We start from the raw sequence: 12,064 nt of genomic DNA, 5'->3' as shown, positions 1-12,064 counted from the left end.
GGAGCAGATGACCACCACCCGCCCCTGGGAACAGCTAACTTCAGAGGATAGGAATGTTGCAGCTTGTGAATCTCAAGGCCCTCATCATGCCTTGTTTGTCCTCCCCCACCCGCCTTATAAAAGATCAGGCCAGGAAAGAGAAGGGAAGATGGTTTCCTTAGGGTATGAACCCACCATCTTTTCGGATCACCTGCCATCTTCTTGGATCGCTGGCCATCCGAATAAAGCGCCCATAGAAGTTTCAATTGCTGTCATTGCTTATTGTATTTGGTAGTGACAGGCAGCCCGAATGCCGGTGTCTTTTCCAGTTACAGTTTTCCCTCTTTTACTTCCACCCCAACCCAGAAGTATGATGAAATAATGGAGCGAAGAGGCAGGACTGTACTTTGTCAGCACATATTTTGGGGAAGCATTGGTGAGCTACAAGGGAAGGAGGCATTTGGGGGTCTGGGCTCTGGCAACCTGTGAGCACCAGGAGCTCATGTGATATTGCACTGTCTATCTCCTTGCTTCTCTGTGGCCAAGAGGGAACAAAGCTTATTAAAGCCCCAACCACTGCCACTTCTCAAATTTAGCAGTAATGTGAAAGGGCAAAGAGAAACAGGGTTCCAAAATTGTGGCATAAATGAAATAGTTATATTTAACAAATGAATGCTTTTAACACAAAGCTTTGTGATTTTGAAAGTTATTCAAGAATTACAAGGCTTATTAAGTTATTCCATGGGGCAGAATGCTGTAATGAGACACCAGTTAATTGTAAGCTGAAAGGCATCTACTGTAACTGGAAAAGACACCAGGGTTTGGGCTGCCTGTCACTACCAAACCCAATAAGCAATGGCAGCAATTGAGTCTTTATGGGCACTTTATTCAGATGGCCAGTGATCTGAGAAGACGGCGGGTTCATGCCGTAACAGACCATCTTGCCTTCTCTTTCTAGGCCAGACTTTTTACACCAGGGAATAAACAAGGTGCGGTGAGGCTTTGAGATTCAGAGAGGATTACATAATAGAAGCTGCAGCATTCCTGTCGTGAGCAGTTAGCTATTCCCAGGGGGAGGTGGTCCTCTGTCTCTCCCTGGAACACAAAGGCCAGGATGCCTCCAGTTGTCCCTGGCGGTAATTTCTAGCAGTGTCCCAGGAGGGAAGGCAGCTGTTTTTCCAGGAGCCAGGATGGGCCTTATCTGTGGTTTCTGAAACAAAAGCTTTAACATACACATTACTTACTAGACTTAGAACTTTTTACCTTAAGCTAAAATTTTCCAAGCTTTGAGTCCCCTATCATTTCCTTTCTTGTGGTGTGCCTCTGGCTGAATATATAACCAGTGCCCTTTAGAGGGAATGTTCAACATCTACATTTGAGGTTCTTTATGGATGTGAGGCCCAGGCAAGAAGTCCCACTCACCCTGAGATAGGCTCCAGATACAGCGTTATCATGCCTCAGTGTTTAGCTATTCTCATGACCCTAAGGAGGGGAAGTCCCAGACAGAATTAATAATGTGGCCACATGTCACATCTTCAGCCCTGGTCTCTTTTTTTCTAGTTACAGATTTGCTCAACTGAATTTGTAGCTCCTTCTAGGACTTAAGTTTTTTCCCTAGGGCATGGAGGGTTCATTTGCCCATTATTGAGAGTTACTCTGTACCTGGCACTGTCACTGTTCCACAGGCTGTGGATAGAACAGACAAAGATTTCCACCCTCATGGAATTTATATTCTAGTGGATGGAAAGAGAAGCAAGCAGTACAAATAAAAGGGAAATGAAATAGTATGTTTCATTCACTAGTACGAAATAAGTGTTATGGTGAAAAAAGCAGAAGTAGATCAAGGTAAATGGGGTCCAGAGTGCAGAAGTAAGGGGTGAGGGGCATACCACAGTATTAAATATGGTGGTCATGGTGGGTCTCTGTGAGGACACATTGAGACGAGACCAGCAGAGACTGGAAGGAGATGAGTCATCCTGGAGGAAACCTGAGAGATAGTAGCCATAGCAGAGATAACAATGAATGCAAAGGCATACGGGGTGAGTGTGTGTGCGTGGATGCTTGATGTACTTAAGAATCAGCCGAGAGTCCAATGTGGTTGGATTTGAATGATCAAGGAGGAGAGTAGTAGGAGACGAGCTCAGGGAAGTAATGAGGGACAGATTATGTAGGGCCATGTAGGAGTTTGATGCGCTTCTGTATTAGTGGTTGTTCACCTTTTAAAAATTACTATGTCCCTTCTGGGCCATTTTAGATTTTATTTTCCTGACTGCTACCATTCCATAAAATTTTAATAACATAGATATAACATATTTGTTTATGTATTATAGCCCTTTGGAAGGCCACAAACTATTGTAATATCCAAGAGAGAGAGTGAATGAGTAGAATTTCTTGGGCAATGACCTTCTGAAGGTGAGAAAGGATGGGGTCTAGTGAAGGGTTAGAGAAGAGTATAAATAGTTCATCCATGGTAATAGAGGTGCAGGCTGATTATATGGATGTGGATGCTGATAGTTAGCTAGATTGTGGGTGAGGGAGTCTGTGAAATTTTTGTAGAAGTGGGAACCATGGTCATTACCTAAGAGAGAGGATGAGAGGGGTATTTGGAGTCTGAGGACAGAAGCTCAGGTGTAAAATGATCAGCCTAGACTGAGCAGCTGAGAAAGAGTAGATGACAAGATCATTGGTAGATGGCAGCTCACAGAACTGAAAAGCTATAGTGTTCAAAGGTTCACCTACATAGATTTTGAAATTGATGTGTGTTAGGACAGGAATTGGAGAGAATGACATTTAGCCAGGAGTTGACTTTGTTTAGAAATGAAAGAAAGGACATGGTGGCTGGCAGATAGCAGGAGCAACTTGCAGTGGGATCTCAAAAGCCCTGAAAACTACCGGCATGGCTCCCATTTCTGGTCATAAAAGTGGATCTGGGAGTAAGGCAGGTGAGGCAGGTGAGGCAGGTGAGGTGACTCCAGAGCAGTAGCACTGTGAGCCACAGGGTCAAGGCCTGGGGCCAGCCAGTCAGTAATAGCTAAGTGACCAGGCAGACTGAGAGCTAGAGTGAGGAGGGTCTCTTTTTCTGGCTTCATTAGAAGGTGAGTGTATATTGGTTGGCGCAGGCATCTGAAATTAAAGGATGCTGATCATAGGATGAAGATGTGTAAACTTCCAGAGCTGCTAGTGTACATGATTTCAGAGGATTTCAGAGGATGTCCAGTGGTTTATTGACACTACCGTGGATTTAATAAGCAAAACATTTTCTTGTATGTGTGGAGAAATAGCTATGTATCATTAGTGTTGGACACTATCAACTCATCCTCTATTCAGCCCCTGAAGCCTCAGCTCAGAGTGGCTGTTAAAAACTTGCAAACTAAGAACAGAGAGGATCCAAGATAGAGGCAGAGTGAGTGGAAGATATACTCACACCCTCTCGGGGCCCAATTGGAATTACGACTAAATTGTAGAACAATCAACCTGAATAACAACTGAAGACTAGCTGAACAGAAGTCTTATAACCAAGGATTTACAAAAGAAGCTACATTATGAAGAAAGGGTGGAGACGTGGAAAGGGCTGGCCCTGTACCCACGTGTGACAACTAAGAATCTGGAGAGATAGCTCAGCTGCAAAGGTCCCCTCTGAAGAGCAAGGGGTCTCAATCCCATGCTCGGATCCTCATCCTGGGAAGAGGAATCCGAATAACACCTGGCAGTGATAATCAGTGGGAATTGTCAGGGTGACATGGGAGCCTGCTAGAAACTCAGGCCAACACACAATATCTCATTTGGGGCCACTCCAACCTGGCCTCTGAAGGAAGAAGGGTGAATCAAAGGGTATTGTAGAGGGAGAGACTGGCTTCTGTGGCTTGGAGTGAGGGCTAGGGGCACAGCTGCCAATGTCTCTGTGCTGAATCCCTCTCACACTGCCCACAGACACCATTTTCCCTGAGTTGAGCACTCCTCTCCATGTGACATCAGTCTGGGGGAATACACTAGACCTACCCATCAACTCCCAGTGGCCCTGCCCTGCCAAGCTTGCTCATTGCGGAGCAGTCTGCTGGCTGTGCCAGCCTGGGCCTACAGTGCAGACTTTCTCAGAAGATAGACTCAGCAGGTGTCAGAGATGCACATGGAAAGACAGAGTTGTTCGGCTTCAGGGCCATATCCCTCCTGCAGGCCCCGACCAATGCCACCATTCCTGTGCAGATCCCTCCCTCCACATGGCCAAATCTCAATCTGTTTTAGCCTGATGAACTCTACTGGCCTTACCCTACTGACTTCCTGAGGCCCCATCTTACCACAAAGGTCTGCAGGCCCCAGGTGCTTGGCAGCTGGCCTTGATGTACCCTGAGTCTTTTCCTGAGTGGCCACAGACCCAGCACTGGCACCAAGTTTGGATTAACTTGCTGAATACCACTCACCCCTGCCTGGTGACTCACTGAGAGCCTCCTTCAAGCAACTCGCATACTGGCAAAGGCTCTTTCAGTGATTACATCTAACAGGCAGCTGGCAGCCAGAGGTTAAGCTTGAGGTACCTTGGACATTTTGCTGACCTGTCCCCAGGTTTGGTACTGATGGAGGCTGGCCTTGGTACACAGCTTGATGCCTCTCACATGTACCCAGGCCTGCAAAGGCAGCCACAAACTGTGGATCACTTTGTAGCTCGTAACAGGTAACCCAGGGTTGGCCTTAAGCAGTGTCTGACATTTATCTGTACCAGAGCCCCTGAACCAACACACTCCTTGGCAGGCTTTAGACCACAATGGAGCACGAGCTGATTAGCTCCACAAGCAGCACTCCCAAAGGGAGATTGCAGCAGGTACTAGACCCTGCTGGGGAAAATTCTACTTCTTGGGGTCAGCCTTCACACAGCTACTCCTACAATGTGGTCAGAACCAGTCCTTATAGTCAGCTAGCCTGAAGGTCAACTTGACCCACAGGTGGTCCAACAACAATCAAGACTCAAGTACAAAAGGAGGGCTCACATAAACTATACAAGGGACATCTTGGAGCACCTAGCTTGGGTGATCAGGGAGACAGTGCCATTGAGCCCCATAGGACACCTACTACATGAGGCCACCCTACCAAGACTGGGAGACGTAGCAGATCTACCTAGAAATAAATACAGAGAGGCAGCCAAAATGGGGAAACAAGGAAACATGCTCCAAATAAAATAACAGGTGAAATTCCCAGAAAAAGAATGAAATGAAATGGAGACAACCAACCTTCCAGATCAGATACAGAGTTCAAAACAATGGTTATAAGGATGCTCTAAAAACTTAGGGGAAGAAGGAATGAACTCCGTGAGAACTTCAACAAAGAGATACCAAGCATAAAAAAGAGTTTGAGATTATTCTTTGATCAGCTTCACTGCTTCACTTTTATCTTGGGTCTGATTCAAATTGGGTTGCTCGTTATTTGTTCCTCTGACCTTATTTGTCCTTGGGTTTGGCTGGTGAAAATGGCATTAATTGGGACTCTGTTATTTATCTCCTTGACCAGGGAAGTTTAGGCTATTTGTTGTCTGGTTAAAAAGAATGAGAGGTATAAACCATTTGTTCTCAAGTGTAAGGTCTTGTGATTTATTAGCTTTCTGTAAATTGTTCAAATTGTTTGACCTTGTTTAATTGCCTTGTTTTAGTTTCTTCATTCCACTTGTCTAGGAATTCTAGCTTCTTACTATCCTGCATCAGTTATTGTCTTCATATACTTAACTGGCAAGTTATTTTCAACTTGATTTTATGACTATTGAAAAAATTTTTGCTTTGATGTGTTACATAGCCTTTAAAAGAATGGCAAAGGTGGATAGCTACAGACCAGGTTGGAGCACCACAACCCTGCCCCTGCACAGCTCATCCTCTGTAGAAGGCAGAGGTTGATGGGCAGTGGTCACAGCCTATCCTTGCAGTTGACTGGCGTGGGTAAATCCCTCCCATTGATCTTCCAACAGCAATCAAAGCTCAACTACAAGAGGAAGGTGTACTCAACCCACAGGAAGGGTGCAGGTTAAGTACCCAGCTTGGATGATAAGGGAGTCTCTGCCACTGGACCCTACAGGACACCTATCATATTAGGCCACACTTCCAAGACATGGAGTCAAAGCAGCTCTATCTAATACATAGAAACAAACAAAGAGAGGCTAACATAATGAGGAGACAAAGAAACATGGCCCAAGTGAAAGAACAGATCAAAACTACAGAAAAAGAGCTAAACAAAATGTAGACAAGCTATCTCTATAAGACACGGAGTTCAAAACAATGGTTATAAAGATGCTCAAGGAACTTAGTGAGGACCTCAGCAGCGTAAAAAAGATCCAGTCAGAAATGAAGGATTCACTAATTGAGATAAATAACAATTTATGGGAAAATAACAGTAGAGTGGATGAAGCCAAGAATCAAATTAATGATTTGGAACATAAAGAAGCAACAAACAACAAGTCAGAACAACAAGAAGAAAAAAAGACTCCAAAGAAATGAGGATAGTATAAGCAGCCTCTGCAACAACTTCAAGAAGTCCAGTATTCACATCACAGGGGTGCCAGAGGAGAAGAGAAAGAGCAAGAAATTGAAGACTTATTTGGACAAATAATGAAGGAGAACTTCCTCAATCTGGCAAAGGAAATAGACTTCCAGGAAGTCCAGGAAGCTCAGAGAATCCCAAAGAAGTTGGACCCGAGGAGGAACACACCAAGGCACATCATCATTACATTACCCAAGACTGAAATGAAGGAGAGAATCCTAGAAGCAGCAAGAGAAAAGGAGATAGTTACCTACAAAGAAGTGCCCATAAGACTGTCAGCTGATTACTCGAAAAAAAACCTCTCAAGCAAGAAGGGGCTGGAAAGAAGTATTCAAAGTCATGAACAGCAAGGATCTACATCCAAGATTACTTTATCCAGGAAAGCTATCATTTAGAATGTAAGCACAGATAAAGTGCTTCCCAGTAAGGTCAAGTTAAAGGAGTTCCTCATCACCAAGCCCTTATTATGTGACAGGTTAACAGGACTTATCTAAGAAGAAATATGAACAGTAAAATGACAACAAACTCACAACTATCAGCAACTGAATAAAAAAAACAAACTAAGCAAACATCTAGAACAGGAATAGAATCAGTGAAATGCAGATCATGTGGAGAGTTATAAGTGGGGAGTCGGAGTGGGGAGAATGGGGGAAAAGGTACAGGGAATAAGAAGCATAAATGGTACATACAAAATAGACCAGGGGAGGTTAAGAATGGTGTAGGAAATGGAGAAGCCAAAGAACTTATATGTATGACCCATGGACATGAACTAAGGTGGGGAAATGATGGTGGGAGGGGGTACAGGGCAGAGGGCGGTAAAGGGGAGAAAAAAATTGGACAACTGTAATAGTATAATCAATAAAATATATTTTTAAAAAGAATACAGTTTTCTAAAGGTTTTGGGTTTAAAAAAGACTGTCAGCTGATTTCTCAAAAGAAACTTTGCAGGCTAGAAGGGATTGGCAGGAAATAGCCAAAGTCGTGAAAAGCAGAGACCTATAGCCAAGACTGCTCTACCCAGCAAAGCTATCATCTAAAATTGAAGGGCAGATAAAGAACTTCCCAGACAAGAAAAAAGATAAAGGAGTTCATCACAAAACCATTCAAATCATTATTATATGAAATATTAAAGGGACTTATTTAAGAAAAATAAGATCAAAACTAGGAACAATAAGATGGCAAAAATACATATCTATCCACAATTGAATCTAAAAAACAAACTAAGCAAACAAAAAGAACAGAGACAGTATCATGGATATGGAGAGCCTTTTAATGGTTGCCACATGGGAGGGAGGTGTAAGGTAATGGATGAGGAGTTGAGAGGATTAAGATGTACAAATATGTAGTTACAGAATAGCCATAGGATGTAAAGTACAGCACAGGAAATGGAGTAGCCAAAAAATTTACATGCATGACCCATGAATATGAACATTGGTTGGGGGTGATGCAGACACTGGTCCACAGTGTCTGCAACATTATAGATGAAATGAGACATTCTCATGGACTACTGAGTCTGGTGAAGGAAAAGGGACAGCAAGGCTTTTCTCTTGAGGGGAGCAAAAGCCTTGGCCCTTGTCCTCACTGGCCTTTGTTAGGTTTCTCGGAATGTTACATCATGGTCCTCATTTACTATGCACAGGTTCATTTTAAGTGGTTACCTTTTACAGAAAACAAAAGAGCCAATGCTACTAATCACATCACAGAAGAAGGATATTTGCAAATGAAAAGGCAAAAGTAGTTGAACTGGGCCCTGGCTGGTGTAGCTCAGTGGATTGAGCGCGGGCCTGCGAACCAGAGGATCTTGGTTTGATTCCCAGCCAGGGCACATGCCTGGGTTGCAGGCCAGTTCCCAGCAGGGGATGCAGTTCCCGGCAGGGGGCGCACAAGAGGCAACCATACATTGATATTTCTCTCCCTCTCTCCTTCCCTTCCCTTCTAAAGATAAATAAATAAAATCTTTAAAAAAAAGAGTAGTTGAACTGGTTATTTCATCCTTGGAAGGTTTAGCATGGATTTTAGAAAGTCACTTTGCAGTAAATGTTTGCCACTGGGGACTGGGCCCATGCCATGCAGAATGGTCTCCTACATGTCCCACCTTGTTTTTAGTTAGGACCCTATAGATCCCACAAGGCTTGCTACTTGTTCATCTCCCACACGACCCTGGGAAAGTAATTTGCAAATACATCAAAGTACATAGAGCATTATTATTATTTTTTTTTAATATTGTATTTATTTATTTATTTATCTTTAGAGGGGAAGGAGAGAGGGAGAGAAACATCAATGTAGGGTTGCCTTTCGTGCGTCCCCTGCTGGGAGTTGGCCCGCAGGGAACCAGACTGCAACCCAGGCATGTGCCCTGACTGGGAATCGAACCGCGATCGTCTGGTGCGCAGGCCCGAGCTCAATCCACTGAGCTACACCAGCCAGNCTCGGCATGTTACATCATGGTCCTCATTTACTATGCACAGGTTCACTTTAGGTGGCTACCTTTTACAGAAAACAAAGGAGCCAATGCCACTAATCACATCACAGAAGAAGGATATTTGCAAATGAAAAGGCAAAAGTAGTTGAACTGGTTATCTCGTCCTTGGAAGGTTTAGCATGGATTTTAGAAAGTTACTTTGCAGTAAATGTTTGCCACTGGGGGCTGGGCCCATGCCGTGCAGAATGGTCTCCTACATGTCCCACCTTGTTTTTAGTTAGGACCCTATAGATGCCACAAGGCTTGCTACTTGTTCATCTCCCACACGACCCTGGGAAAGTAATTTGCAAATACACCAAAGTACATAGAGCATTATTATAATCAGTAAGCAACCAGTGGTTTAAGAGACCCACATTCTCAGATTAAGCCCATCCATCATTGTCAGGCAGTATCGATCAAATAGATAACATTCAAAGAACTCTGAGGGCCTATTTTGAGTCAGGGTCAGATACTGAAAGGGCCATAAAATTCTGGGGAAACAAACTCATTTCAGGCTTGGGCCCTTATCATTTAAATTGAGGGTATTAGCAAAGCAGGTTTCATAGGATTTTATGCTTTCTCTCTTAGGCCTCATTGCCCTGCGGAACCTACCCTCTCCAGCACAGGGCCACACCCACCTCCAGCATTGTTTCAGGCTTAGGTTAAGCAAGAAGTAAGGCAGTCAGTAGATTAGGAGACTTCTTGCAGACAGAAGGAGGACTCAGGCTATGTCAGAATTGAGGGGTAAGGGTCCATCACCCCCTTTTTCTATAGCCCCCCAAGTCCTTCCCTGAGGGCCTCCATGTGATCATGCCTGTCTTAGGTCACCCCGCCCTTGAGGGATCTTACCCATCATTGGCTAACCGACCAAGCACTGGGGACCAGGCAGAGTGAAGTAAAGTGGGCAGAGGTGGTGCTCCTGCCAGGAAGATAAGCTTTGTCTCCTTAGTGGCTTATAGTCTGAAGGTTGTTCACTCAGCCTTAGCCATGGAGGGGTTACAGCTTCTGAAACGAGGCAGGGCAGCTCCCAACAGGGGGGATTACCTGAGGGAGTGGTATATGCTGGATGAAGGGTGGGAAAGGGGGAAATATTAGGACAATATTAGGACAAATATTAGGACTGTAATAGCATAATCACTAAAATAGAATTTAAAAGAATAAAAATAAAAGAATGGTAGAGGATTAAAATCCAATTTATTTTTCTCAACAGATTTGATTTATTCTAAATAAATCATAACTTTTAAAAATCCTCACCTGAGGCTATATTGATTTTATAGAGATAAGAAGGGAGAGAGGGAGTGAGAGAGAGAGACAGAGACAGATGGAGAGAGAAAAACATCAATTGGTTGCCTCCTGTATGCACCCCAACTGGGGATGGAACCCACAACCTTTTGGTTGTATGGGATGATGCTCCAACCAACTGAACAACTTGGCCAGGGCAATTTTATTCTAAATTTTAAGTCTAGACTTTTTCTTATATGGTGTTACATGAAAAGGGAAAGTGAATATTTTGAATTTTTTGTTTTCATTTTTTTCCAGTGATCTCTGAACTTTTTATTGGCTTCCTGTCCCCACCACCAAAGGGGCCCCTCATTTCCGCTGCCTTTAATGTCTCCAAACTGGTGTCATTGACCTCAGACACCATGTTTCTGTCCACACTCCTGAAGGTAGTGGTCTTTTGGTTGGATTGTATGAAGTGACTGTTGTCCAGGACTTCACCAAGGTTGAAGTCTTCCCTTTCTTTCAGCAAGTGGTGGTAGCTGGCTACCTCACCCTCCAGCTTGACCTTTATATTCAGCAGGGTCTCGTACTCCTGGGCCTGGCACTGCCCCTCTGCCTGGGGCTGGGCCATCTCTGACTCCATGTGCAGCACCAGGATCTGGTTGAACTGTTCCATCTGCATGGCAGAGTGTGTCTCCACCTCCCTCATGCTATTCTCCAAGCTAGCCTTCAGATTTCTCATGGAGTGCAGGTTGATCTCCAAGGACTCAATTGTATGTCTCAGCTCCATGAGTGTCATCTCAGCAGCTCCTATCTCTGTAGTCTGCAAGGTGACCACTGTGGTGCTCTCCTCAACTGCTGGTACCAGTACTTGTCTAACTCCTTCCGTTCTTCCAAGCCAGCCCGTCATACTAGACCCAGATATCTGCCCTGATTTTGCTGATGTCCTGAGATGTGGGGGCATCCAACTCCACCATCAACTCAGAGATGACAATCGGGTTTTGTAAACCATTTACTTCCTCCTTCATGAAGAACAGCTCTTCCTTGAGAGCCTCAATCTCTGTCTCCAGCTGCAGCCGAGTGATACTGGATATTAATGAGTGGTATCAATGACCTTTTGGAGCCCACTGATGTCACTCTCTACAGATGGATACATGGCCAGCTCCATCTCATGCTTGACTCTGAAGTCATCAGCAGCAGCAAGACAGGCATTGTCAATCTGCAGAATGATGCATCATTGTCCATAGAACCTGTAGAGATCTGAGCCCTCAGGTCCTAAACAGTCTTAAAATAATGCCCCAGCCTCTGATCTGGCATCCCTTCTTCTCCAGATGTTCCTGATTTTGTTCTCCAGCCTCTGATTATCAGCCTCCAGTTGTCTCAGCCTCTCCAGGTAGGAGGCAAAGCAGTCATTCAGGCATTGCATAGTCTCCTCCTTGCTCTGGATGTTGCCTATACCCACAAACCCCTGGCCATCCCCATAGCAAGACCCCTGGACCCCAGCCACCCTCATGCTGATGGAGTGGGAAACAGAGACCTGGGAGCTGAAGCCCCTTGTGCCTGCATAGACGCTGGCCATGCTACTGGCTGGCCGGACCCAATAGCTGGGCATGGAGTCCAGGGTCTGGCAGTTTGTGGAAAGCTGGAGTGGGTACTGAAGCTCATGTTGTTCTGGGAGGAAGACGAGAGCTGAGACTCAGTCAAGCAGCAGTTCAATTTTTATTTTCAAAAAGTATTTAGCAAAACAAGTTAAAAAGTCATTTAAAAGCATATTTTATATCTATGAATTTTACATTTTAAAGTAGTTTATATAGTGTAAGGTTATTTTTAATTGTTCCTAGTGTTTTCTACCATGTGCATTTTAGTATAATTTCTTTTTTGTTTGTT

At 44.3% G+C, this 12,064-nt stretch overlaps 1 pseudogene; it reads right to left on the bottom strand.

The window, feature by feature from the left end:
• Positions 1-8,638: 8,638 nt before the first annotated feature.
• On the bottom strand, positions 8,639-11,789 carry LOC118992772 (keratin, type I cytoskeletal 18-like; annotated as a pseudogene).
• Between the last annotated feature and the right edge of the window lie 275 nt (positions 11,790-12,064).

This window comes from Sturnira hondurensis, unplaced genomic scaffold, assembly GCF_014824575.4.
Source record: "Sturnira hondurensis isolate 20B ecotype Veracruz unplaced genomic scaffold, ASM1482457v3 Scaffold0008380, whole genome shotgun sequence".
Lineage (NCBI taxonomy): Eukaryota > Metazoa > Chordata > Mammalia > Chiroptera > Phyllostomidae > Sturnira > Sturnira hondurensis.
The sequence above is the reverse complement of the archived record's forward strand: the minus strand, read 5'-3'. Positions and strand labels throughout refer to the sequence as shown.